This window comes from Ambystoma mexicanum, chromosome 5p (genome assembly GCF_040938575.1).
Source record: "Ambystoma mexicanum isolate Mex_15411 chromosome 5p, UKY_AmexF1_1, whole genome shotgun sequence".
NCBI classification, from domain to species: domain Eukaryota; kingdom Metazoa; phylum Chordata; class Amphibia; order Caudata; family Ambystomatidae; genus Ambystoma; species Ambystoma mexicanum.
Genome location: NC_090930.1, coordinates 425,749,321 through 425,774,602, shown reverse-complemented (window position 1 = coordinate 425,774,602; position 25,282 = coordinate 425,749,321). Strand labels below are relative to the sequence as shown.

At 47.3% G+C, this 25,282-nt stretch overlaps 1 protein-coding gene across 2 annotated transcripts in view; it reads left to right on the top strand.

The window, feature by feature from the left end:
• Positions 1 to 4,319: 4,319 nt before the first annotated feature.
• Positions 4,320 to 25,282, top strand: part of CCDC160 (coiled-coil domain containing 160) — a 353,191-nt gene continuing 332,228 nt past the window's right edge. For both annotated transcript variants that reach the window (XM_069612827.1, XM_069612830.1), the window contains exon 1: positions 4,320 to 4,584. The gene's annotated coding sequence lies outside the window, so the exon portion shown is untranslated. The remainder of the gene's footprint in view (positions 4,585 to 25,282) is intronic.

Sequence of the window (25,282 nt, the reverse complement as noted above, 5' to 3'; positions counted from 1 at the left end):
GGTGCCATCACCTGCTCGGTGGCAAGCTTTGCCTGGGTTCTTCTGTGAGGTGACCCCTCGTATACTGCTGGTTCCACACCCTGCTAGGGTGAGCAGTTTCAAGTACACTTGCTCAGTGTATTCCTCGCTTAAAGTTGGCAACTTTGTTTGGGTGCTGCATATGCCATGGGTGGTTTCTGTGCCATAACCTGCTCGGTTTCAGGTTTTGCCTGAGTTCTAATGCGAGGTTATCCCCTCGCGTACTGCTGGTTATCATGCCCTGCTCGGGCGAGCAGTTGGAGGTACACTTGCTCAGTGTATTCCTCCCTTAAAGGTCAACAGCTCTGTTTTGTTTTGTTTTCTTTAAGGTGCTGCATGAGGTAGTTGCCATTATCTTCCCTGTAGATGTGCTGTCACCTGCTCGGTAGCGGGCTTTGCCTGTGTTCTTCTGCAAGGTGAACCCCCTCGTATACTGCTGGTTCCACACCCGGCTAGGGTGAGCAGTTGAGGTGCACTTGCTCAGTGTACTCTTGTGCTAAACAATATGTTTAAGTGACGCCTGGAACTCAGTTGCGTTTTTTCAGAATGGTCAGTAGCCCGGAGAGCTCAGTGGGTATCAGCTTCTGTAAGGCCGGGGTTCGGACCCCTGTGAGGGCGTAACCCCTCTTCCTTGGATATTTTATATTATTTTATTTATTTATTAGGTACTTTAAAGAAAAGAGTGTGGAGGTGGTTGTAAGCGAGACCCATGTGGGGGGTTATCCCTTCCTCTCTAGCCATCACTCTGGTGTTAACCTTTGTCTTTTAGTTACTTTAGTTAGTTTTAGGACAACTCAGTCCTTTCCTTAGGTTTTGCTTTCCCGATATCAATTGCTCCACCCAATACCCGTGTTGATTAAGCTGCAGTATTTTTCTCTCAACATGAGGAAGAAAAAGATGATGCGTTATGCCTCTATTGAGGTCTGCAGGGCTTGAGGCTCTCTTTAGTGGGGACGTGTTTTCCCTTACTATTTGTCTCATTTTGACATTCATTATACTATTGGACTATTGGTGGAGACAAGGTCAGCTCGAGGTAACTGTTCAGTTTTGTTGCATGGCAAGCTGAGCAACCATGTTCTACTTGGATGGAGTGTTTGGAAACACTTAAGGGTATCAGATGGACGAGTTGCCTAATAATAACTTTCTGGCGCCTGCCCTATGGCTTTCCTCCCAAAGCTTGGCCTGTTGTTCAGCTAACCGTCTAACAGTGTGTTACAATTTCTCCTCTGCTCAAGGAGTACAAGCAGGCTTCTGTACCCTCAAGAGCGTTGTTTAACCTCTTTCGTTATATATTTATATATACACATATATATTTTTCTACAGTGCAGCGAAAAGAGTGCTGGTTTTCACATCCGTGCTGACCCTACTGATACAGGTTCCTAATTTGGAAAGGTCTAAATCAGTCTTTCATCCTGCTGAGATCGATAAGCGAACACCTCACACCACACACCGTTTGCAGTAGTGATGAGCACCACTCGTATACCTGAGGGTTCGTAGTTCTATATAAGTGCTATTTTGCTATGGACAATGTGCTTAATTTTTCCTTCCCCTGATTCCCTTAGTGGCCAGTCAGCCTCACACGAATACAGAGACTCAGACCTCAGGGTTTGAGGGGACAGTGGTCCCAGATTTCTTTCACAACCTTTCATTTACGAGGCATTGATCATTATCCTTCCCCCCTCATTCCCCTTCCCGCCATCCTTGGTGGAGATTCCATCATGATATACACCTCTTGGAGTAACTCCCGATGGTTTCTGTTTTCCTTTTACAGCAGTTCTGGCTCGTGACCAGTGCAGACTCGCACTGAGCATTTCCCTCCCGTCAGTTACTTTCCTTTGCGTTACTTTGCAGGGCTTTAATGTGGTCCTCAGGGTAGCCTTCTTCTGGGTTGCAAGGTTTTTTTCCTTAGATAAGTGGGGGAGGGTTCTCCTCCTTTGCAAAGGCTCAATATCCCTTGGTGGGATAGAGGGGTCGGGGAGTGATACTAATCTCCCATCCAAGTTATTACGACCCTCTATCACAATGCGTTCCAGCGTCTCTACATTAACTATCAGAAGGTGCCTGTCAGTGCGATTCCCAGAGGGCTGAGATATGTTTAGTAAATGACTTGATTCTCCTAGTCATCTGCATGGCAGGGGGACCTTTGGGTTTTTACAAGAGTTTGTTTTTGCCATAAGGTGCCACCTCAGGGTGCTGTGAACTTCAAGGTTCTTTAAATTGGCTGAAATAGAGGTTAGACCTCTTCTGGTGGGCAACTTTGGTTTAACTGTTTAGTGATCAGTTCTTTGCAGTTTAGAGTTTTGCTAAAACTTTGGAATTTAGGCATCATCCTTCGGTTAGTTTTGATCCTCTAGGAGATTCATCAACCACGGAGGAGGGAACAAGGTTCAAGCACTGGGCATATCTACAAGGGGGTTTAGATATCAATATAATGGTAACGATTGGATGTAAGATACATTTTTTCTTCTTGCCAAGTTTGGCCTCTTAAGGGTCAGTTTGTAAATATCTGCCTTTTGTCATGGTAGCAGAGTCCTTCTTCAAGAGCTCGGGAGATCTGAAAGTCTCTGTGTTGCCGGTTTGACAGGTTTAGCTTTTCAGGTAGGGCCCCTCTCTTCCATTCTGCTTCTGCCTCCAGAAGAAATCCTTCCTTAATATACACATGTCTGAAGACAATTGTGCGTTAAGTCTATTGCTTTTCAGTTCCGCCCAGGATGGGTCGTCCTATTACAGATTAATAAAATGACCTTTTACCCCCATTTTACCTTTTATGAAGATTTGTCGTTCCCACTTGGTTCCCCAGTGTGGTTATGTGACATGCCATGTTGCTAATGCGATATCTTCCTTTAACGCATGGGAGGGAACCTACAAAACTTTCACCCCTATGGGGTATTTTTCTTTTATCTCCAGGAGAGATAGGTGCTCATTTTTCTTTGGTTTGCTATCTAGGTTCCCAAAGATGGTATGAATTTGAGTGTTTTAAATGTTTGATTGGACAACGGAGGCGTTTATGGTTCCGATGGGCTTTCCTAACCTATTAGTATAGGAAAACTTTGTTCAATGTTTTCCCCCCCTCTTTCAACCAGTTGGTTTTGGTGGCCTGTAAGGAACGCTGGAATTGGCACATGTTCCTGGTGTGTTTTCTTGCAGTGGATTTGGCTATGCCTTATAAGACAGTTATTTGGGCAGCCTAGTCTTGGGCAATTCTTTTTCGGTCAGCTGATTGATTTAATGAAAGCATTTAAAACAGTTTCTTTTCCTATTATTTTATTATATGGTCTCTATTGTATTGATCATGTTGTACTAATGGGATGCATAATATGAGCCTCCTGTCTTGTCATAGAATGGCTAATCCCCCACACTAACGTGAGATGGGGGTTTAGATTCTATTAAAGACAAGGAGGCGATTATTATCCCACCCACCTACCCTTGATATGACAGTTATGACACGCATGTACACAGGTGTTTCAAGAAAGAACATTCTTTGGTTTGTTGTTCTTCCCATCCACCCACCCTTCTTGTTTGTTGCTCTTACAGCTACGAGTTGAGGTTCTGATCAGGAGTGTGGCTCGCAGTTACAAGTTATGGAGTGCGTAGTACGAGAGTTTCGCTGGATTTGCCTTCATCGTTTATCATCTGATAGGTGCAGTGGACTTCTGGTTCAAGACAGCTACAGAAAGAGGAATTATGACTGGAGTAATTGACTTATATAAGGAAGGGTCCCTGCTCATTGGTCTCCTGCAGGGCATGACCTGTCCTCCATGATGGATTGGGGAGCTCCCTTACATTGACATTGAACTCTATTTAGTTCTGTTCTTTACAACTTTTTTGTTTGTAAAAGCTTTTTCTTTGCTGTTGTGGTTTCAGAGTAAAGATTGAATGCATAACAATCGCCTCCTTATCTTTAATAGAATCTAAACCCCCATCTCATGTTAGTGTGGAGGATTAGCCATTGTACATTGTTAAATGTTGCTGCTCGAGAAAAGTAAAGAAGAAAACACAAGAAAGCATAATCGTTTGCCTGCATGCCTTTAATATAATTATGACTTTCAGTAAAGTTAGTGTTGAAAATGTTAATGTAACTACACATCTGTGGTGAAATACATGTGTTCTCTGGTTAACTGACACAGTGAATAAAACCGTAACAGTTTATTTTTATTCTCGCAGTAAACTTTAGTTTCGGTCTGACAATGTTCGTGCTGTTCCCTTGATCAGACATCTAACTGTGCGCGGCTAATACAAACAGTGTGCGCGCCATCCTGCTTGTTGTCCCTTTAATTGTAGCCATTGTGCAGAGCTGAATGAGGTTGCCATAGTGACACCAACAGCTCCAGGCCTCCCACTTCCTGGCCTGCTCAGAGCTCCTGCTCTCCTGTGCTCGCTTCACTTTACGTTTCAGCAGGGAGAGGCTGGCCCGATGAACATCAACTTTTCAGCCTTTGGATTGATGGATTTCCTTCCCGAATAAACGGATTCGGACGAGAATGGAACGTAGAATATGCATGAGTGATCTCACAACGAAAGGAACATATTTCCACGCCACAGGAAACCTCCCCATGCTTCTGATTGGTATGTGATTTGTGCCTTTGTTGCAGTGTAACAAAACGTGCTTTTTAATGTAGCATGACGAACACGGTGGGAGGTTGCCAGGGAGTGGCCAAAGGGTTTATGGTTCATGCAGCTGACGGGCTGCCTGAGCGAAATTGACGTTTTATGTATATTGTTTTTTTTTCAATATTTAGATCTCGCCTCATGCTTACCGACGACAGTACAGAAACGGTTGCCTTAATCCCTTCTACATGAGTAAAGGTTTATGTGGGGGAACTGCAAAGGACTCGTGCTATGTCACGTGTAGAGTCACATGGTTGACCATGTGACAGTGTTAATAAAAGTCCGACCATCTGTTCCTCCTGTGTGCATGCGGGTGGGGGTCGGGCCATAGCAGGCCGTGTAACAGTAATGTTTGCTTTGCCTTTTCTACAGCTAGTCTTGCACTTTAACATGTTTCTGCACCTTTTTGAGGCGTACAGTCTTGTTCAGGAACAGCATTACGATGCTAATGTAGACCCACATAAAAAAAGTAGGGGGTCACTGGGCTACTTGTGCACCTTGTGTAAAAAACGTAAGCAGTGGGCTTCATGTACGTATGCAAATGAAGACACAGACACCATTGAAACATAAACCCACGTTATCATTGTACATTGCAAATGTACTGCACAGTGGGTACGCTGAATTACATTTTTGTAATGTTTTACAGTGTACTACTGTATCCTCACCGTGTACTATTTGAGACTCATCATTACCTGCTTTATAATGTAAGCCTTTGTGTCTGTAAACAAAATCCAGTAAGCAAAAGTCACCAGACCTACCTAATTGGCCACTTAACCAACTAGTCACTGTAGAGCTAGGCAGTCTCAATGTAGGTCCAAAAAAACTCAAGGAGTGCACCACATACAGGAAAACCACAAAATGTATTGGTACGCTGCAGCCCGGAAGATGCACAAAACAAGCCAACTCGGACACGCCCCTTGAGGGACCAACATTTTATAGCCACAATGACAACATTGGCATACGTTAATAAAGTGTAACAAAAATAACCTAGCAAGGTGATTGGCTGGTTGTCACCATCCACCTAAATAGCTCGATACATTGTTGAAAAACTACTGGCCCTTTCCATCTCATCATGAGAAAAGATGACCACCAACCCCACCTAGTCTCACCCCCCTTGATGAGCCCAAAAAATGCACCAATGCAATTTCAGCAAAAAACTGATGAAGTTTAGTTTTATTTATTTGTAGAGCGCAGCCAAGCTCGGGCATCTGGGCGCTATTCTTACAGGTTACACAAGGAAAAAATACAGAATTAGAATACAGTAATGATACACAAGGTTGCATACATAAATTTACAAATAAAGGGTGTCATTTCAATTGGACGATATTACCTGAGACAATTAGGGCTACAGCGTCCCACCGAAATGGGCTAATAGGCAACAAAGCAACATAGCACACATCTCCTCTATTCATTATCTGTTCCCACGGCCTGCTTCTGCACACCATGTAGCCCCCTATCTTGTTACATGTTGCTATCCCTGGTACACTGCCTTCTAGCACCATTCCTGCGATGAAGGGCCTTCGGGAAAACCCATGACTGGTCCACTGCTGATCATCGTTCCTGGCCCATCATTTCTGATAATGTCCCCATATTATTCAGAATATTTCTTGATATGTCATTTATAACGTGCCTCTACACAAGTGTTTCTAGGCACGACAAGACAAGCGAAGGAGACAGAGGGAGGACAAGACAAACGATCTTAATAGGCCTTGTGTCATTCAGATTGTGCAAGTGTGACAATGCAAAGTACAGGGGGAAGGGAGAGGTGGAGTGTCAGGGAGAGGGAGGGGAAATGCAAACAGGGCATCATTGCTCTGAGTAAGTGCAGCCAGGGCAGCACAGCTCTGGGTTAGTACAAGGAGGCAGGGGACTGTAGAGGTTACAGTTACAGCCCCTACGTGTGCAGTAGGCCCAGAGGCAGTGCAGGGGAGACTGATCATGGAAGAGCCTGGTACCCAGCGAGACTCTGAGGTTACCACGCAACCAGTCGGTGCAGCAGACAGGTAGGTCAGCAGGGGAGGGAGAGGGAGAAAGCAGAGGAGAAAAGTAAGGTTTTATGCTGCTTCTGGAACTTCGGGTGGTCTGGCTCAAGTTTGAGAGTAGCAGGTACACCATTCCAGAGGGAAGCACCTGCATAGGAGAGAGATCTACACCTCAATCTCTACGTGGAGAAGCATCTGACCCTCAGAGAGTTTGAGGTAGCTGAGCGAAGGGCTCGAGAAGGAAGGTATTTTGGAAGAGAGAGTTGGATGTAGTGTGGGACCCAGACACAGAAAGCCTTGTGGACGACGCAGAGGGTCTTGAACTTGATCCTTGCAGCCACCGGGAGCCATTGGAGAGATTTCTGGGCTGGAGAGATATGGTCCCTGGGCTTGAACATAAGGATACGTCTTGCAGTCCTGTTCTGGATTAGTTGCAGAGGGCGGAGAGTAGAGGACGGTAGATTGAGAAAGAGGCTGTTGTAGTAGACCAGCCTAGAGAGAACCAGGGCTCTGAGGAGGTGCAGCTGGTAGTGGACCTTCTTGGCAAGACCTGTAATGTGAGGAGAGTCGAAGATACACCAAGGTTTTTTGCCTCACAGGAAGGCAAAGTAAGAAAGCCCAAGAAGGGCAGCCAGAGTGAGATAGGGAAGGCAGGATCAGGGGTCCCAATGAGAAGGATTTCTGTCTTACTGGCATTAACGCAGAGATTAAGGTGCACCAATCCTGAATAGCAGCAAGTAAGTCAGGAATGAGCTGGAGAGGAGGCTGAGAGGAGCCTGAAAGAGAGCTGAGTGTCATCCGCAAAACACTGAAAGTTAGAGGAGAAGGTGGAGATTAGGTGGGCCTAACGGGCCAAGTAGCTATTGAAAAGCCACAGAGAGAGGATAGAGCCCTGAGGAACACCATATGTGGAGACAGAGGTGGTGGAGAGAAAGGACTCTAGTTGGACCTGGGAGGATCGGTCCAGTAGGAAGGAGGTCCACCACTCGGGCCTGATCATTGATGCCCAGGTTCTCACAGAGTCGATTGATCATGATGACATGATTGACCATGTGAAAAGCACAGGGAAGGTCAAGGAGGATGAGGACAGAAGGAACGCTGGAGTCCAGATTAGAGAGAAGATCTTTGTGGGTGTTCAGGAGAGCAGTTTCCGTGCCTCTGGCTACTCTGAAGCCAGACTGATGGTCATGTAGAGAACCAACAGGTTCAGTGTGGCGAGTAAGCTGCGAGATTGCCAGCTTTTCCAGGGGTTTGCCCAGGAAAGAAGTGATAGAGATCAAGAGATAGTTTGCCAGAACGGTAGGATCAGCAGAAGGCTTTTTAAGGAGGGGGTGCACAAAGGGAATCCTTAAAGGGAAAGATCCAGTGGCAAAAGAGTGATTGCAGAAATTGGCTAAGGCTGGTGCAAGGGTGTCCATGTGGTCCTTGATGGTACTGGAGGAGCAGGGAAACACCTGTTTGGGCAACACTTTCATAGATCGGATTAGTCTAGAAACGTTAGAAAAAAAAAGGCAAGAGGAGAGGGAGAGGCGGGCAGAGGGGGGACGAGGGAGGAAGAGGAGAGCGAGGATAGGATGTCTTGAGTTTTAGTGGTGAAGTGAGAAACCAGAGCTGTACAGAGGACTTGGGAGGGCACAGAAGAGGTGGAGACTGCAGAAGGATTAGCCAGCTCCTTGCCGATTTTAAAGAGTTTGGCTGTGCTGTTAGAGGCAGCAGAGATGCAGGCTTGGATGTGGACTCTATTCTTGGACACAACACAGTCTGTGTTGCCTTAGGAGCAGGCGGCAGGCCAGTTTGTCAGAGGATTCGTCCAAAGCCTTCCACTTCCTCTCAGCCACCCTGCACCTGTGTTTCAGGGTGGCGAGATCAGAGTCATACCAAGAGTTGCACTTGGAGGTAGGCTTCAGATGGATTCTCATGACTGAGGCAAGGATGTCCAGAGTGTTGGAGATAAAGTGATGCAGGTTAGAGAGGGCTGTGTCATAGTGCGAGTTTGAGTCTGCCGGAGGAGTAGGAGAAGCAGAGAAAGTAGAGGCAAAGACATCCACTGGCATGCGCTTCATTGGCCGAATGACCGAGAAGGTAGGTGGCAGTGCTGGGGTGGGCTTTGCCTGAGGGACAGAAAGTTTCAGGTGAGAGGAAAGCAGAAAGTTGTCAGTCCAAAAGACAGGAGTGATTAGAGGGGGATGTCTGAGGAGATGAGAACATCCAAGGTGAGTCTGGCAGAATGTGTCGGACCAGAGGGGAGAATGGAGAGAGAGTCGCAGAGGTTACAGAGCAGCCCAGAGGAGGATATTAGAAGCATCCAGGTGAATGTTGAGGTCTCAGAGGAGGAGAAGTTGAGAGGTAGAGGCAAGAAGAGGAGCGGTCAGCCCATTCTTAGAGGAAGAGGGCAACCTGGCTAGGTGGCTTGTAGATGGGGGGGGGGGCACAGTCAGAGCAAGGTCAGGAGAGATAGAAAGCCTGCAGACCAGGCATTCAAATGAGGAGTAGGCCTGCATAGGAATAACAGAAGCAGGGACCCACTCCAGAAAGATCAGAGCTACTCCACTGGGTCGGTGGGATCTGGGCTCGGAGAGAATCTTGAGTGTCAAAACTCCTGACAGAGCTGGCTGTGAACCATGTCTCGGTGAGAGCAAGGGCATCCAGGTCAAGTTCTTCGAGGAGGTGACCGATGTCAGAGGGGTGTTTGACAGCAGAGCTAGAGTTGAGAGTAGCGACGTGGGGCAGATTGCCACATTTGAAAGACTTCTGGGGTGGGGTACAGGCATGATGTACGCCCGGCGGTGGTGAGAGAGTGGCCAGAGGTGGTAGCGGGAGGTGGCATAGTAGCCAGAGAGGAGGAGGAAGGTGCTAAAGAGGCAGCTGAAGAAGGAGGTGGCAAAGGAGCCAGAGAGGTGCTAGCGGGAGAAGGAAGGAAGGAAGTTGATAAGATGCAGGAGACGCCTATCGAAAAGGAGGAGATTGGGCTGAGGGCCCTGGACCAAGACAGTGCCATTCAGATAAACATTAATGATGGTCTAGGAGGAGTGGAAGGAGGCCAAGAGGACCCCTACTGAGTGCCACCATCAATGGGCGGGGAAGAGATGGGAGAGAGAGCTGAGACCATACAAGGGGTCCATAGGTCTGGAGAGGGAACGACAAAGAGGATGTCGGATGAGAGTCTGTCTGGAAAAAGCACTGGTGTAGGTGTCAGCGAAAGGGAGGCCTGGGTTGGAGACCAGGAAATCCCTCTTGAACGTTTTCTTTTTCTTTACAGATTTATTGAGCGGGATATGATACGAGATAGAGTAGATAGAGAGCACCATATAGGGTGCAAGGAGGAAAGCTGGAAGAAGAGAGAGGAGCACAGCCAGCGCTGCGCAGCGCAGGAACAAGAGCACCAGCATGGAGGCTGGGTGGGGGGGCTGCTGTGGGAGGGAGTCACACAAGGGAACACAACAAGAAGCAAGCTGGTGACACACCACAAGGGCTAACAAGACACAGCAGGTCCACAGAGAATGACAAGAGGGAGGGACACATTGCACACAACAGTAGACAAGAGGAAACGGCAGAGCACAGTAAACCAACAGCAGAGTAGGGACCTAGCGGGGCGGGGGGGAGAAACAGACCAGGAATCACAGCAGTTAACTGTGAGGAGATGGAGAAGTCTCAGTTCACAGCACTGTGGCTGCCCGAGAACACTCGCTGCGGCCTTCACAGATATTATGTATCTCTTCCCAATGTGATGAGGCAGTACTTGTTGCCTTGGACCAGGAATTCATCCCATGAGAAATGATTCCTTTGCACTAAACAGTGGGTATTTACCTCACGTCCCTCCCTGCCTGCCCTTGGACTCTGTATGTTTCCAGGGCGAGACAAAATTGAATCCTGTGCTTCCTTCTGACAACTGTGGCATAGTGTACTACAATGGCATTTTATGGCCTCTACTTAAGGCTTACTCAAAAAATGGCAGAGCTTTTGCTCGTAAGATTTATCATCCTTACAAACACGAGACCATGTAATATCTTGTCATATGCTTCACACTATGGGGTTCATTACGACCCTGGCGGTAGGGGGTTAACGGGGCCGGTAGAGCTGCCGGACCCGTTAACCCTCTACCGCCTCATACGAGGTCTCCTCGCGGGACCTCCTTAGCGGGTCCCGCGAGCAGACCAAGATGCAAACAGGCCCGTCATTAACAGGCCCGTTGTTTGCATCCTCCCCATTCCCATTGAGCCCTATGGGGGCTTGAATGGGAATGGGGATGTACAGGGTCTGGGTTTCTGGAATAGGGAAATACTGGGCCCTCCAAGGTCGGAATGGCCCGGTATTTCCCGATTCCAGGAACCCGGTACCCGGAATGGGGGTAGCCATGCCGCAAATAGCGCCATGGCTACCTCCAGGGTCGTAATGACCCCCTATGTGTTCTAAACCTATAACAAATGTACATGCTCATCATGTGGAAAAAATAAAGACAGCTGTGGTGTTATGCAAATAAGAATAAGTGTTAAGTTGTGTGTATGTGCTGTGCCAGATAATGAGAAGGTACTTGTTTCCCTGTGCAGCTTTTTATCTAGCTGCCATGCACAAAATAGTCTGGTGCCATGCACTGGACTGAGGGTAAGGGTGACACTCAAGGTTTCTTATGAAGTGTGAGGCATGTGGTGTCATGCTCTAGGTCATCTCTGCTGTCTTGTCGTGCAAGCGGGTGTATGAGGCCCCGGGTTCAATCCCCGGCATCTCCACCAGGGGGCGGTGGCAGCTGTTGTGTTATAAGTTGCGGTGATTGTGGTAGTGGTGCTATTTGTAGTTGTAAGGGATCCTGTGCGGCCACTACTTGCGTGGGGTTTGGTGTCATTGTTGGTGTAGTTATTAGTGCTCCTTCCATTGTGTATTTAGTCAGCTTTTTCTGCACTAATTTAGCCTCTTCCGCTTTTCTATCTTCTTCCTTTTGTTTCATCTTTTCTTGCCACATCCTACAATGGTGTACTATTGTCAATTGTATTTCCGGCCAGGCCTTGGCTTCCATCCCCACTATTTTCTTCAATTGTTTTTGTACTGTCTCTGGAAGCCCTTGCATTAGTATGTGGTAAAATATTGCCGGTGTCTTGTCCCATTGCTCTCTAGTTTCCATACGCCACTTCTCCTGAATCTCCTGGATATAATAACAGGATCTTCGTTCTCACGCATCTTGCGTGACGTAATTGCTCCTATATCTCAGGTGTCTGGGTATTGTACCCTCAGAGCTTGCCATAATGCATGCCTGCAATTCGCGAATGGCGCCCCGTCATGTGACGTGTTCGTTATTGTGACCCCGGGGAAACCCGCTCTCTTCCAGATGTCATCTGCCGCATCCCCTAATATTGATATTAATAGGCCCTTCACGTCTCCTACTGCTAGTTTCTGTCCTGCAGTGTGCTTTTCCATCTCGTATATCCATTTTCCCGCTCCTCCACTTAGTGATGGGAGCCTACACTTTATATTTTCCTTATCGGCGTGCTTCCAAGGGACGTATTGTGGTCTAACCCCCCCCCCTTTCCAATAGCGGCATTAGATTGTGTCCCATTTGTCCCCCCAGTTGTCGCGGTGTGGAGTCTGTATACCCCTCTTCTTACCCCTATTCTTCTTCTGTGTCAACTATATCATCTGTCATGTCCATATTACCGCTGCTCGTTGTAACTTCCCCTTCATTGCTCCCCCTTCTCTTATTATTTTCTTTATTTAATGCGGGTGTGTGTGTCCGTTCTTCCTGCCTACGTCCGGGGAGATCTCTAAGCCTGCCGGCATAGGGGGTGTGTTCAGGAGCGGGTGTGGGCGAATATGTTGGGCAGAATGATGCGGGTGTCACTGCACGTGTTTGCCCTCCCGCCACTTCTCGTTCTTTCTCCTCACTTCCCCCCACTTCTTCCTTCTTTCTGCATGCCCATGGTGATTCCCGGTTGGTGCGGGTGATGTACAATTTGTCTAAGCTTTCCCTATCGCCGCTTCTTCCTTCTCCCCCCCCCATTCCTTCTTCTTCGCTGCACAATTCATCCAGGAGCAACAACCCCCAATCTGTCCTTTTCCCCCTAATCGTCACTGTTTTTAAGTCTATTAAATCCGTTCCTTCCTCTTCTCTTTTACCAATTGCTCCCCTTTGCGATGATGTTGTGGCTACTTCTGCATCCTGACGTACATATGTCCTTACCCTACTCTCCCCTTTCCTCCCTCTTCTTTCCCCTTCCCTCTTCTCCACTATTTCACCACCTATTTCCTCTCTTTTCTTTTTCAATTCCTCCATCACCTCACTACTCACCTTCTCTAATATCCTTTCTTCCTGTCTCCTCCTTTCCCATCTCTCTCTCTCCCTTTCTAATATGCTTTCTATTACTTTACCTTCCTCGTATTTCCTGGTGCTCTCGGATAGTATTTTCTTCTTCCATATTTCCATTTCCTTTTCTTTCTCTTCTTCCTCTCTTTTCCTGTCACGCTATGCTGCTCGAGATACCCTTTCTGCTATCGCCTTCATCCTTTCAGCTTCCCTCTTCCAGGCCTCCAGATAAGGTGCGTACCAGGCGTTTTTACGCATGAAAATCTTGTAAATACGACAGCTTTATTATTTTCCTGCGTACATTTACACACAAGTTGAGAGCAGAAGGCAGTGCAAAGGTCAGGTTATTTGACAGAAGCCAGAACGCTTTCAACATTTAAATATATACAGGAGAGATCAAATGGCCAAACATTAGAGAAATAAGGAAAGGTGTATTCTGTCACAATGCAGAAGGCTGCCGCATAGCAATGATTTCCATACGTCGGCTGGATGTCACATACATTTTACTCTCTTGCAAAGGAGAAAAGTCATTTTTACTCTCTTGAAATCACATTTACGCTCAAAGTTTAAAAATAGGGAGTAAAATACTCCCACCTCAAAATCTTATCTGGAGCACTGCCCTCTTCTGTTCTTCATTTCGTTCCCTCATTCTTTCTAACTCATCCTTACTTTCCTTCCTTTCCCTCCTTCTCCCTCGTTCCTCTTTCTCAAGCTGTTTGATCAGGGCATTTTGCTCATTCCTTAATTCTGCCAATCACTCCTCTAACATCTCCTCCTCTGCTCGTAACAGCTCCCCTTCTCTCCTTTTATCTTCCTCCCCTCTTATTTCACCGCTACCCTCATTGTCCTGGTTCAGTCTCCGTACTACCTCCTTTTCTTCTCTCGTTAGGGTCCCTCGCAATTTTAACAGCACATGCGCTGCTACCCACTCGTCGTGTCCTATGGTTGGGATTGGTTCTTCACTATTCTTCCCTTCCTTTGCGTGCATCTTCGTACAAGTTGGGCCTACCGTACTTGTCACCTCCTCCCCCCCTGTGTATCTACCTGTAGCTGTATATGGTGGTGGGCTGTACGCGGGGTTCGAAAATCCCTCAGCCGCCGTTAGTTGTTGCCTTACTGCTTCTCGTAGTTCCGTCACAGGATATAACCCCCCTTCTTCCTTCTTCACTACTTTCGCTAAGGGCATGTCGTCGGTCCTTTCCTTCTTTACTTCTATTTCATTTGCGATGCTAAGCTTTTCGTCCCCCTCTCGGTCTCTTCCCGCGCACTGTGCGCTGTCAGCCTCCTTTTCCCCATTTCCCTCTTCCTCCTTAATCTTCTTCCCCTCCTTTGTTTCCTCCACAGTGAACATCCCGGTTGGTCCTGGTCGGGATCCCTGGAACATCCTCCATAAGTTAAACACCTCCACGTGATGCGCCAACTTCTTCCCCTTGTATGTGTTATGTATGTGTGTCAGTAGTGAGTGTTGGACGTACGGGTCGAAACTGCCGTTAGGTGGCCAGGGTGTCGTCATTTTGTTGTCTGTCCCTTGTGTCCATTCTATGCTGTATTTGATCAATTTTTCCCTATGGGGCGATAAGTGTTTTACACATATGCTGGAGTGGGGTAGTGAGGGTATTCCCCCACCCTCCCGATCCTAACCCGTATGACATGGTTACACTGTGTTTTTAGCTCCCTTCAGTATAGTTGGTGTTACCTGGCCCCGTAGTTTGGGGACTTGCGATCGTCGGCTAAAAGAAAAACAGTTCAAATATAACAATTGCAAATATGCTGTCTTTTGCTGTATTTGTTTTTCTTCCTTAATACCGTTACGGCCCCCTGCGGCCACGGCGCACAAAGCCCCCTGCGGCTGCGTGCCCTGTGTGACATGCTTATACAGCCGTCCCACTTTTCTCTTCCCCTCCTCCTCCTACCTCACTCGGTGTGGCCGGCGTTCTCCGTGCACGGTCACTTCCCCCTCTCCACCTGTCCCGTATTTTGGATTGGCCGACAAACTTCGTGCGCACCCTGTGCCCTCTATTCACTTCCCCACCACCCTTCAACAACGCTGTGTGGTCAAGGTATCCTATGAAAGCCCTACGGGTGACGTCACCGACCTCTTCCAAACCACCGGTAAGATCTTTTACACTTCAGAAAGCTCGCAATAAGTTTTTACTGTTTGTCCCCGTTAACCCCACAGCTGTCCTCTTGTCACACCTGGAACAAGGTAACCAACAATATACTCGTATAATCGGACTGCGCACGCTGCGTCGCCTCGCGTGTGATACGCCCCTCAACGGGAGGGCTTAACCAGCCAATTATCTTCCGTACTAGGCAACAAGTTAGCTACCACCTACAGGAAAGCGTCATCTATCTATCTATCTATCGAGTTTCACTGCTCGATCAATAGGGATCCTCGTCTACTCATTGATCAATAACCGCCAATTCGTAGGAAAGCCACACACACACACCCCCTACAGGTGGTCACGACCTAGGCCAATCGGTGTCTACGAGCAACCGCACGTGGTGTTTTCTTGCTCCACCCACCCTTTTCTGTGACGTGGTAGGCGGACGGCTCTCGCGCCTGTCCTGCTACCATTCACTTCACCTTCAACACTAATTTATCAAATCTTCACCGCACACCTTACGAACACCTCCCACCTCCCTTATTTCACTCCTCCCCCCCTCCCTCACAATCTCACATTGCTTGTTGGGTGTGACATACTCACCAAGTTCTCTTGATGCGGGGCCGCTCGACTGCGTGCACCCCTCCAAGCGGCTCGCCACCTCCCCTCGTCTGGACCACGTCTGGACACTCGCCAACCGCGGGCGGGATACTTCTCAACCGGCTCCTGAGGGCCAATATCCGGATTGCGCTGTCCGGTCTTCTCGCAGTTCCGCGATGGTCCTGTAGTCCTCAAAAAGGGGGCAGCGGCAGAGGGGGCCCACGCCGCCGGCCTCCTCGCAATGAGAGGCCTTGGAAAAATGAAAAGGTAGAACGTAAACAGATCTCAGCAGGGCCTCCAACTTGTCGGGGTGATTATCCCGGGGTCAGCTGAGCCGTCCGCGGACCTCCGGGCTGGGAGGCCCCAACTCCTCCCGTGTTCCCAAAAAATGAGTATAAGACACACACAAGAAGCAAGGCGGTTCTGCTGTTTATTAAACAACGGCAGGGATGGGTCTAGGATCGTACGCGTCCGTCCAAACTCTCAAAATTTGTGGGGCTCGCAGGCCCTTTTTGCCGCAGTAGGACGCGCTACTTGCGTCACCTGGGAAAGTTAGCGAAAAACCTATTGCCACTCCGGATTGGTTCCTCGAGTGGTAGGGTTAGTATAGTATACATATAGAGAGCGATATTAGTGGATGAGGATGAGTCAGGTGGTATACTTGGGTTGTCCCTTCTATTAGATAGTTGAAAATTGTTACACGAAGACCCCTGATTGGCTAATGTTAGTGGCGTCAGTGATGAGTGCCCCCATGTTCTGATTGGTCCTCCCGCGAGCCCCCCAGTCTGGGACCATCGTTGTTCCCAGCTCGCGGTGTACCTGTCTCTAGCAACAATGTGTAACTATGTGTTCGTGCAGACAATGTGCGGGTTTGCTCATAGGCTTGAGAGCAGACCATTCCCATCTCTGTAGGTGTCCATCTGGTCATTTCATTGTTGTAACCTGTATCCCAGGCGTGGGACCCAGGCGACTTCTTCCCCATGGGTCTGGCACCTTGTCAGGTTGGCTTGGTCACGTGTGGAGAGACCGTAGCTGAGGCGGAATTCTGCACATTTAAGTTTTATTTTGCTTCTGTGTGCTTGGCTCTGCCTACAGGTGTGACCTTGGCTCTGGCTGGTAGCATACGAGTTGCAACATCGCTCCCTTGGCTGTGAGCTCTCACTGGGCTCGTTCTGCGTGATCAGCACTTGTACTCTCGCTCATTCAGTGTTCATGGCGGTTCTTGCTTGCGGCCTACTTGGGCCTGATTCATAGGTGGGGATGTGTAATGCACGGCACCTGTATTGCGGTTTGACATGCCTTCATAGGCAGTATTACGTTGTTATATTCTCATCACGATGCGAGGGGTGGGAGAAGCGTCAGCAAGCGTATACGCGAGTGCTTTATGCGTCTTGCGTTTCTGCATTACTAGAAAACCCTATGTGAAAAATAATAAAGATGCTCGTCAGTGGGTGTATCCTTCACCTATGTCATAGCACTGCATATATTCTTTGTGTGGGTTGGTGCGTGAGTGACCAGTGTGCATGGTGGCACGTGTGTTCTTGGCAGTTAGCTAGGTCGTTATGGCATCTCTGACGATGTGGGTGCTTGTTGTTGAGGTCTTAGTCGAGTTCATCCATGCCGCAGTTGTCGGCTTGAGTAGGGCAGGCTGGTCGGCATATCCTTATGTTCTTGAACCAGGGTATTTGGTCGTCTGGTAGATAGACAAATTCATCTTGTGGTGGCTGTCTGGGCATCGATCCTCTAGGCCATGGTCGCGAGGAGATTGGGGGGAGCTTTTTCTCCCATTCTCCCACTTCAGTGTCATGCAATATGTTGTGGGTCGTGTTCGAGCGTGAAGCAATGTGTTGCATAAAAAATAATGTGATGCACCCTCCCTATGGAGTACATGTGATCAGCACTATGTTAGGTGCCCCATGGCTTGACAAAAGCAAAATGTTATCCATGCGTATGTTATATAAAAAAAAAAAAGAAAGCAAAACCTACACTCATGAGCCATGCTACGGTTCCAGTGACACTTAGCCTTTACGTCACTGCCGGGGCCTCTCATGCCGCTAGATGAGCTTCCTCAGGCGGTACCTCCGCTCCCGTGGGGGAGGGCGGTGCACCTGCATCTGAACACCACTTTTGGTGTGTACCCTCAGGGAAACAGCTGTCCTTAACTAAGGTAAATTGAAGAAGCTGGGCTGTCAAATCTACTGGGGACAGGAAAGAATGATTCAGCAGCCAGGTTCACTTAAAAGCTTTTTGTCTGCCAAAACGTGGAGGAGAAAAAAGGGGTTGGTGTGGGGTGCTTTTGTGCAGGAAGGAACTATGCCTCCAGCAATTCCATTCAAGCAACAACCCACCTTAAGGTCATCTGTGTGCCTGCCCCGCAAGGAGAGAAGGTTAGTTTCGTGTCCCACCAGGGCACACTTATATGCAAGTAAGCAAATAACACAAACGTACACCGAGAGCGCCTCTATAAAAGTAAACGCCTTTAATACATTTTCCCCAGGCATCGCACCTGGCACTTTCTGTCAGCTTTAGCCCCTTCCTTTCATATAAGGAAGTTTCTAGGCTTTCTAACAGGATGTTACATTCTCCCCCTCAATTAACTGTCAACTAATGCTGTTAACCTATCCCTTCAATCCACCGTGTTGCTCTTCGAGGCCGGGAGTTGTCCTGTATTGGGGTCCATTTGGGTCATCCTGACGTTTTGCTTTCTCCTCATCGTCTGACCATTCCTCATCTCCACTGTAACCAGACTCCTCCTGCTTGTCAGTATATGTAATTCCTTCATCCTCTTCGTTGAGTTCTAAAGGTTGTGGCGCCCTTTTGAAGAAAGATATATTGCATGTGATTTGTCAAACACATCGTTCCGCTGCAACCATTGGCCCTTTCTCTGTTACTGTTGCTGGCTTTTGGTCAAAAGGCAGCATTCCTTTATTCTGCATATGTTGGTGTATGTTATGTTATCAAGACTTGTAAAGCGCATCGGTCGCCCAAAGTCATCATGGCGCTATACCCTAAGCAATGTATACACTGGCTGAGTACCCACAAGAACTACAAAAGATACGTTTTCAAGGACCGCCGGAAGAAAAATAGGCCTCAGCACGCAGGAGAAGAGGAAGAGAATTCCAAGCCTGTACCGCAGCCACTGAGAAAAGACTTTGGGTACCAAGCACAGACACCTAAACCTCACACGTTGCTCAAGTGGGAGCCACTGGAGCTGCCGCAGAATGGGAGTCATATGGATACCATGCGGGGGGTGGAGAACCGTTCTAGCAGCCATGTTTTGCAGCAGCTGGAGACGGTGGAGCAAATAGTATGGTGCAGCCAAATAAAGCGCATTCCAATAATCAATTCCACTGATTACCAGAGAGGAGGCTACAGGGGCATGAAATTTAACAGGAATAAAAGGCAAAGTCTTGCGTAGTGTCAGCAGCTTGAAATGACCCCTTTGACAAGTGACCGTCACCTGATCCGCCATGGATAAAGAAGACCTAATCTTGATGCTGAGGTCTTTGACCGATGAAACAGGTGTGGGAAAAGGTCCCAAACAAGCGGGCCAGAACTCCAGGGTCCAGAACAGAGAAGGATTAGCGGTACCAACCACAAGCACCTCTGTCTTCTCCCCGTTCAACGTAAGCCAGTTCCTGGTCAGCCATCCACACACACCTCCAGGTAACTCCTCAGCCAAACAGCTGTATCAGGCTGAGACAGATCGAGCTGCAGAATAATCTCTGTGTGTCGTTGGCGTAGGAGTAGCACAGGAAGCCATGTGCGTGGAGGATGCCAAGAAGCAGTTGGATTTAAACATTGAACTAGTACTCTCTCCTATATGAATATCTGATGGGCAAGCCTTCCGTCTTCTGTCTGCATAAGTGTTCATCTTTTCTTTTGATTCTGTAGCCCGTCTCCTTAGTGTCCGTTCTTCATGTGTCATTTCTTTATATCGATCGTCATGCAGGAGCCTTTTGTGTACCTGTCGGACAAACTTTAGTTCTGCCAGGCATTTCTCTATGGTGTTATGAGGTGCATTCCTCTAGTCCCGCAGTAGCTGGTAGATGGTCTGTTCTAATGGTTTATGTGAAACATTTGATATTTGTACTGTTCTCTTAAAATTGGACATAAAACGTTTGACTGCACCATTGGCTTGAGGCCATAATTGTTTTATCCTCCTGTGGTGGAATCCCATATATTCAGCCAATGCTTTAAACTTACTGCCGGTGAACGGAGGGCCATTATCTGACTTAACAATTTAGTATCAATCAGTATCCATATATAGAGAATATCCTGTCTAGTGCTGGAATGACCACATAGGCTGCTGTGAACTGTAGTATTTGGATGTTGGGGTAACGTGAGTGTACATCTAGGGCCACCAGTATGTAGATTCCTGACTGTAGCGGCCAAAAGACATCTACTTCTATCTCCTCCCATACATTGTCAGGCAACAGTGTCATGTGCAGCAGTTCCGGTTGCACTTGCGGTTGTAGACTTTAACATATTGTTCATTCTTTCAATGTGGATTCCAATATATAGTCCATTCCGGGGAACCATACCTTCTGGCGCAGTAGGCGTTTGTTGATAGAATGCATAGAATGCCTCTGTATCGGGGGTCGCCTCTTAGAACTCACCCAAAAATTACAAAAGTAGACAAAAACGAGTGTACGCCGGTACAATAACTAATACAGTTTTATTCATTGCCTCCTATGCAGCTGGGACAGCACATTCAAACAAATTGCATGAAAAGGCGCTGTCAAAGAAACGCCCCTAAAGTTAGAACTTTTATAGTAATTAGTTATTCATAATCGTGCTACATGAATAAATCTCCCTACACAAATCTGATTGGACTCTGTACTTAGAACCCTTATAGAAAAAAATAGATTGTGATCAATCATTGGATCCACTGACCTTCGCACACTGCCCTCATTTACACCCTGTGACGTCACAGTCCACTCTCAATTCCCCCAACACAAAGTTAAGTCATTGAAACATTGAGACAACCAGCTGAACTTTATTCAATGGCCTTGGTCGCCTCATTTTGACTCCCATGAGAATGGACCCTACCATGACACCATCAGAGCCTTGAACCACGGACATACTACCATACAATTGTTGCATATCGGGAACTCTCTAACCCATTTCCCAGCCACAATGTGCTCTGGGGCAATTTAAAACCGCTGTAGTTCTTTTCGCCTCCATCAGAAAATGCATAAATGATTTTGAATTCTAAAATATTCATGTATTAATTATTTGTTGGCAAAATCTGTGAGCTCTAATCTGTGACCTTAAAAAATAACAACCACTCGGTTCTTCTCACAGCGCTGGCCTGGGATTGCAGACTCTGCACTAAATCACCAGCCACAGCGACCTGTGCTGTGCATAAAATGCTAGCGCACGTTTAAAATAAAATCAAGCTTTTAAGGCCCATTTATGGCATTTCGTTCTACCACTAAGTTTTGTTATACTTACCTGTGCTCCTGTATTTTTGGATTTGTTTTTATTAAGGATTTTATTTCACAGATATGAGAAAGAGCACCTTCCCCTTTTACAGTGATACTCTTGCAGCTGATAAGTGCGTTCCATTATACTGCGTTGAACTTGCATCTTTATCACATTATTCCCCCTCTTTTATTAATAACTAAATCTTTTTGGGCCTCCTGCTCCTTTTTAGCTACTTCATCGTTATGTATCAACATTTTTTCCAACTGTATCATGTCTCTTCCCAACCGTTTAAATCGTCTCCCACCCATACATATGCGATAGCCGCCAGCTTCTCTGGGCTTTTCCTTGAGAAATAATTGTTTGCCTGTTCTCTCCTCCTCATTATTTTGTGCTGCTTATTTTGTTGCACCATTTTACCCTGCAATGCAATCTTCATGGCAGTGCTATTTTGGGGCACCACAAGTGCAGAGCTGTACAAAGTCACCAGAGTGCAGACATCACTCTAGTCAGGCGGAAGCTGGGCATGTGTTTTGGATCCGCAGGCCCACCAATAATCCATTATCGCTGCTGTTCCAGAATTAGTCCCCAGAAAAATTGACCCTCTTCAGCTAAAACGCAAAGGGAATTGTTTAAAGCTCCTGGTTGAGTTTTTCATGTAATCACGTTATCTCGGGAGAATAGCTCAGCAGCAACGTGCTCGCCTTGGAAGCAAGACGACACAGAGCACCACAGGTTCGATCCCCGGGTCCGCGCTTGGAAACCTCTGGGTATTAAGCACGTTATAAATAACCTATCATATCAAAACATGTACATACTTTCTCCAAGTTGCTCGGCAGTTGTCATTAACCTTGGCCACCACGTTTTGCTCAAAGCCCACCAATCCTTCAGCACGACACTGCATTATTCACCCCTCTGATTTGTCCCCATGCTCCTTCTATTCTTATCAGTGGCCTTGTGTGACACCAGTGGACACTTTGCCCTTCTTTAGTTGTGCATCTTTTATGGTCTCTTTTTTTTGTAATTCCCCTTCTTCAGGATCTTCAGTGACATACTCCATTACCTTATACCTGGTTTCCTGATTTTGAAGCATTCATGTTAATCTTACATTGTTGGCTTCATATACATTTTCCCCTTCATCCACCCAGTGAACTGCTACTTTTTTCCCTTGGGATGAACTTTGAGTTCTACAGAGAGACAGGTAGCATTGTGAGAAACCAAAGGGTGTCTCACCGACCAGTCCCTTGGGATCTGTCATTCAGGTGGCCGGGGCACGGCCACCGCTATTGTATCCAGACCCCGGGGGTGGACCAGTGCGGCAGCATCACCTGGGTGAGGGGTCCCTGTGGAGTGGGAGTGGGGTACCCGGAGGAGAGACGCAGTATCCCCTTTCCCATTTCCCTATAAACCCTCCATGTTCATGTAATATCTAGGAACTTTAGCCCCCCCTTTCCTACGCGTACTGCTGCACGGACAAAGCGCTTCAAGGAAAGACAGACTTGCACACAGTCAGTCTGTTTGACATGTCCCAACATCAGGGTCAGGCTGAGTCAAGCATTTAACCTTAATGACTCGCACCCAAATCCTGTTACCTTTTTCCACTGAGTTAAAAGACAGAGCATGAGAGCACCCGGAGAGCGAGGCAAAGCACACGAGCAAGGCGAGAAGGGCAACCGAAGCAAGCAAGACCAGCAGAATGGAAGGGCAGGAAATCCCGGGAAGGCGACGCGACCATGGAAGCAGAGCAGGCGGGACCAGGAGGTGAATGAAAGGCTGTGGTTCTACCAGCTGCGGGGTGAAGGTCGCTGCAGAATCCCAATGGGGCAACTCCCTGCTACTGCAGAAGGTCACAGCGGTATCTCCTTCATGTGCGGTGTGAGGACTTGAAAGGAGGCGAGCCGTGCTGGGCCAAAAGCCTTGACTAGACGGAAGGTCTTCCTAAACTGTATCAGCCGCTGCTGGTAAGTGAAATGGGAGACCGGCTTGTGTTGATAAATGAAAATGACATTAATGTTTGAAGTGCTCGTTGGGTCATCGAGAAACCGCGAGCAAAAGCACATTGTAGCAAGAATGCAGAATGGCGAGATTGTATTTGTTAGAGAAGCGGCAAAAGAAATCTGAAGCACTTGAGAATGCAACCGAGAGAGGAGGCGAATAGTCAAAGTGGTCATACGAGGGTAAAGTCAACGGTGCAAGCCCCCCTCGTACAGTCAAAAGTCTTTGACAAAAGGTAAAATGAAGTATAAATCTAATCTAAGGATTTATTTGCCCTGGGATGTTAACTAAGAACTGCAGATACCAGAAGGCCTTGGGAGAGGAGGCCGGTATTAACCTTTCAACTGTATCCAGTATTGTGGGTTGCGTGTAGGACGGCAGCCTTGAGAAAGAGAAGCCTGATTGTTGAAAATAAACGCACTGGCTACAATATAATAGAGTGAGGATGCGAGGCATGATCGCCTATCAGAAGTCTCTGTATTCAACAGGCAAGTACTTTGAAATCAAAGCGTGAAAGATTGCAAAGTAACAAGTGTGATGTTAGTGGTTTGACCGCACTGATCGCGGGAAGCCAGAACTGCCTACAGAGGAATGTCTGAGTCCAGAGGAGGGGGACCTGAGTGAATCAGTGAAAGGGCACCACATATTTGTTTAAAAAGACATTAAGAGCTCCTGAGTGTTATAAGCTAGTAGAATTGGTAAAGTTAACTGAACTGTGATTTAAAGGCTGCAGTGAACCCGACAAAGGGATGCCAAGTGAAAGCAAGGGAAAGTGAATTCCGTATTTTGATAAAGTGACTGAACAATGGTGTAAAGACAAAGGTGAACCCAACAAAGGGGTATCACGAGAAAGCCAGGAAAGAGGGGAATCCTGCATGGCGAGAGCTTGGGAAAAGCTTGTGATGCTAAGCAAAAGACAATGATTCGAGGGCTCCTGCCTTTTCTGGAGAAACTGCTTCCTGATGCCTATAGACTCATGGGGTGCTCACAGTCATGCCACTGTTCTGCGTTGTTCCATGATGTAATGTGGGGAAGGGAGTGCACTAGTCCAGCAGACCTGAACTACCAAAACCCTTTTGGACATTTCAGTTTGCACTACACTTTTTTTTTTTTTTAAACTTTATTTTTCGGTTGCAATTCACAATACACACGCATGAACCACTCTGTGGTAATGGATATACATGTTATACACTTTGTTTTCTCCCATACATATACCTATATAAAACATCACAGTTTATGATATTAAACGTTTGTTGTCGGAGTTAAGGCACACATTTCAGTCGGTATCATCCTCTTCCAAGTTAGGTGGGGTGGTGCGAAGGTAAGTCCTGAACGCTGACCAAATGTCTTTAGGTCTGCACGGAGAGGGGACGAGACCTATGTACGTTTCTTCACATTCGTGCACATATGCCAGTGATTTTAAGAATTATTCTGCACGTGGGGACTCTTCCATTTTAGCAAAATAATTTTTTTAGCCACCACACATGCAACGTTGAATAGCCTCCTAGTTTTTTCTGGGAAATTTCTGATGTCGCCAAACAGATATTTTTTGGGGTAAATTGTGCGGGAATTTGCGTAATGTCTTCCAGTATATTTGCTACTGTCTTCCAGAATCCCATTATTTCAGGGCAGGCCCAGTACATATGGTATGAGTCAGCTTGAGGGTTATTGCATTTGGGACAGTTCGTGTTTGTGAACACCTTGATTTTAGCCATCTTAACAGGGGTATAGTCAAGTTTATTGAGCATTTTGAATTGTATGAGTCTAAGCCCCGCATTGAGGGAGACCTTCTTTGTAAGGAGGCAGTACCTGGACCATGTTCCTTCCTCTATTGTTGTGCCCATGTCCTCTTCCCAGGTGGACTTTATATTATTGGAGGACTTCGTATGTGTTTGGACTATGTTGTACAGTATGGAGATGCCTATATGAGGCTGTAAGTGAAGTGCCTGGTAACAAGGGTGCTCGGGTGGCTCAGCTGGGAATGGTGGCCAGCGTTTCTTGCACGCCGCTTTCATACGATGATATTGTAACGTGACAAGTTTGCCCCTCCCCACTGTGTAAGCAAAGTCTTTGGGGGTGACAAAGCTTCCATTGGGGAACATAGCCTTCATTGTAATGTCATAGTTCGGGATCCAGGCTTTCTGTATACCAGGGTCATAAGAGGGGGCAATGCCCGGAAAGTTCCACAATGGAGCTTGGGAGTCATAGGGAATATCGATGTGGAGGCGCTTGCCAATTGCAGCCCAGGCTGCGAT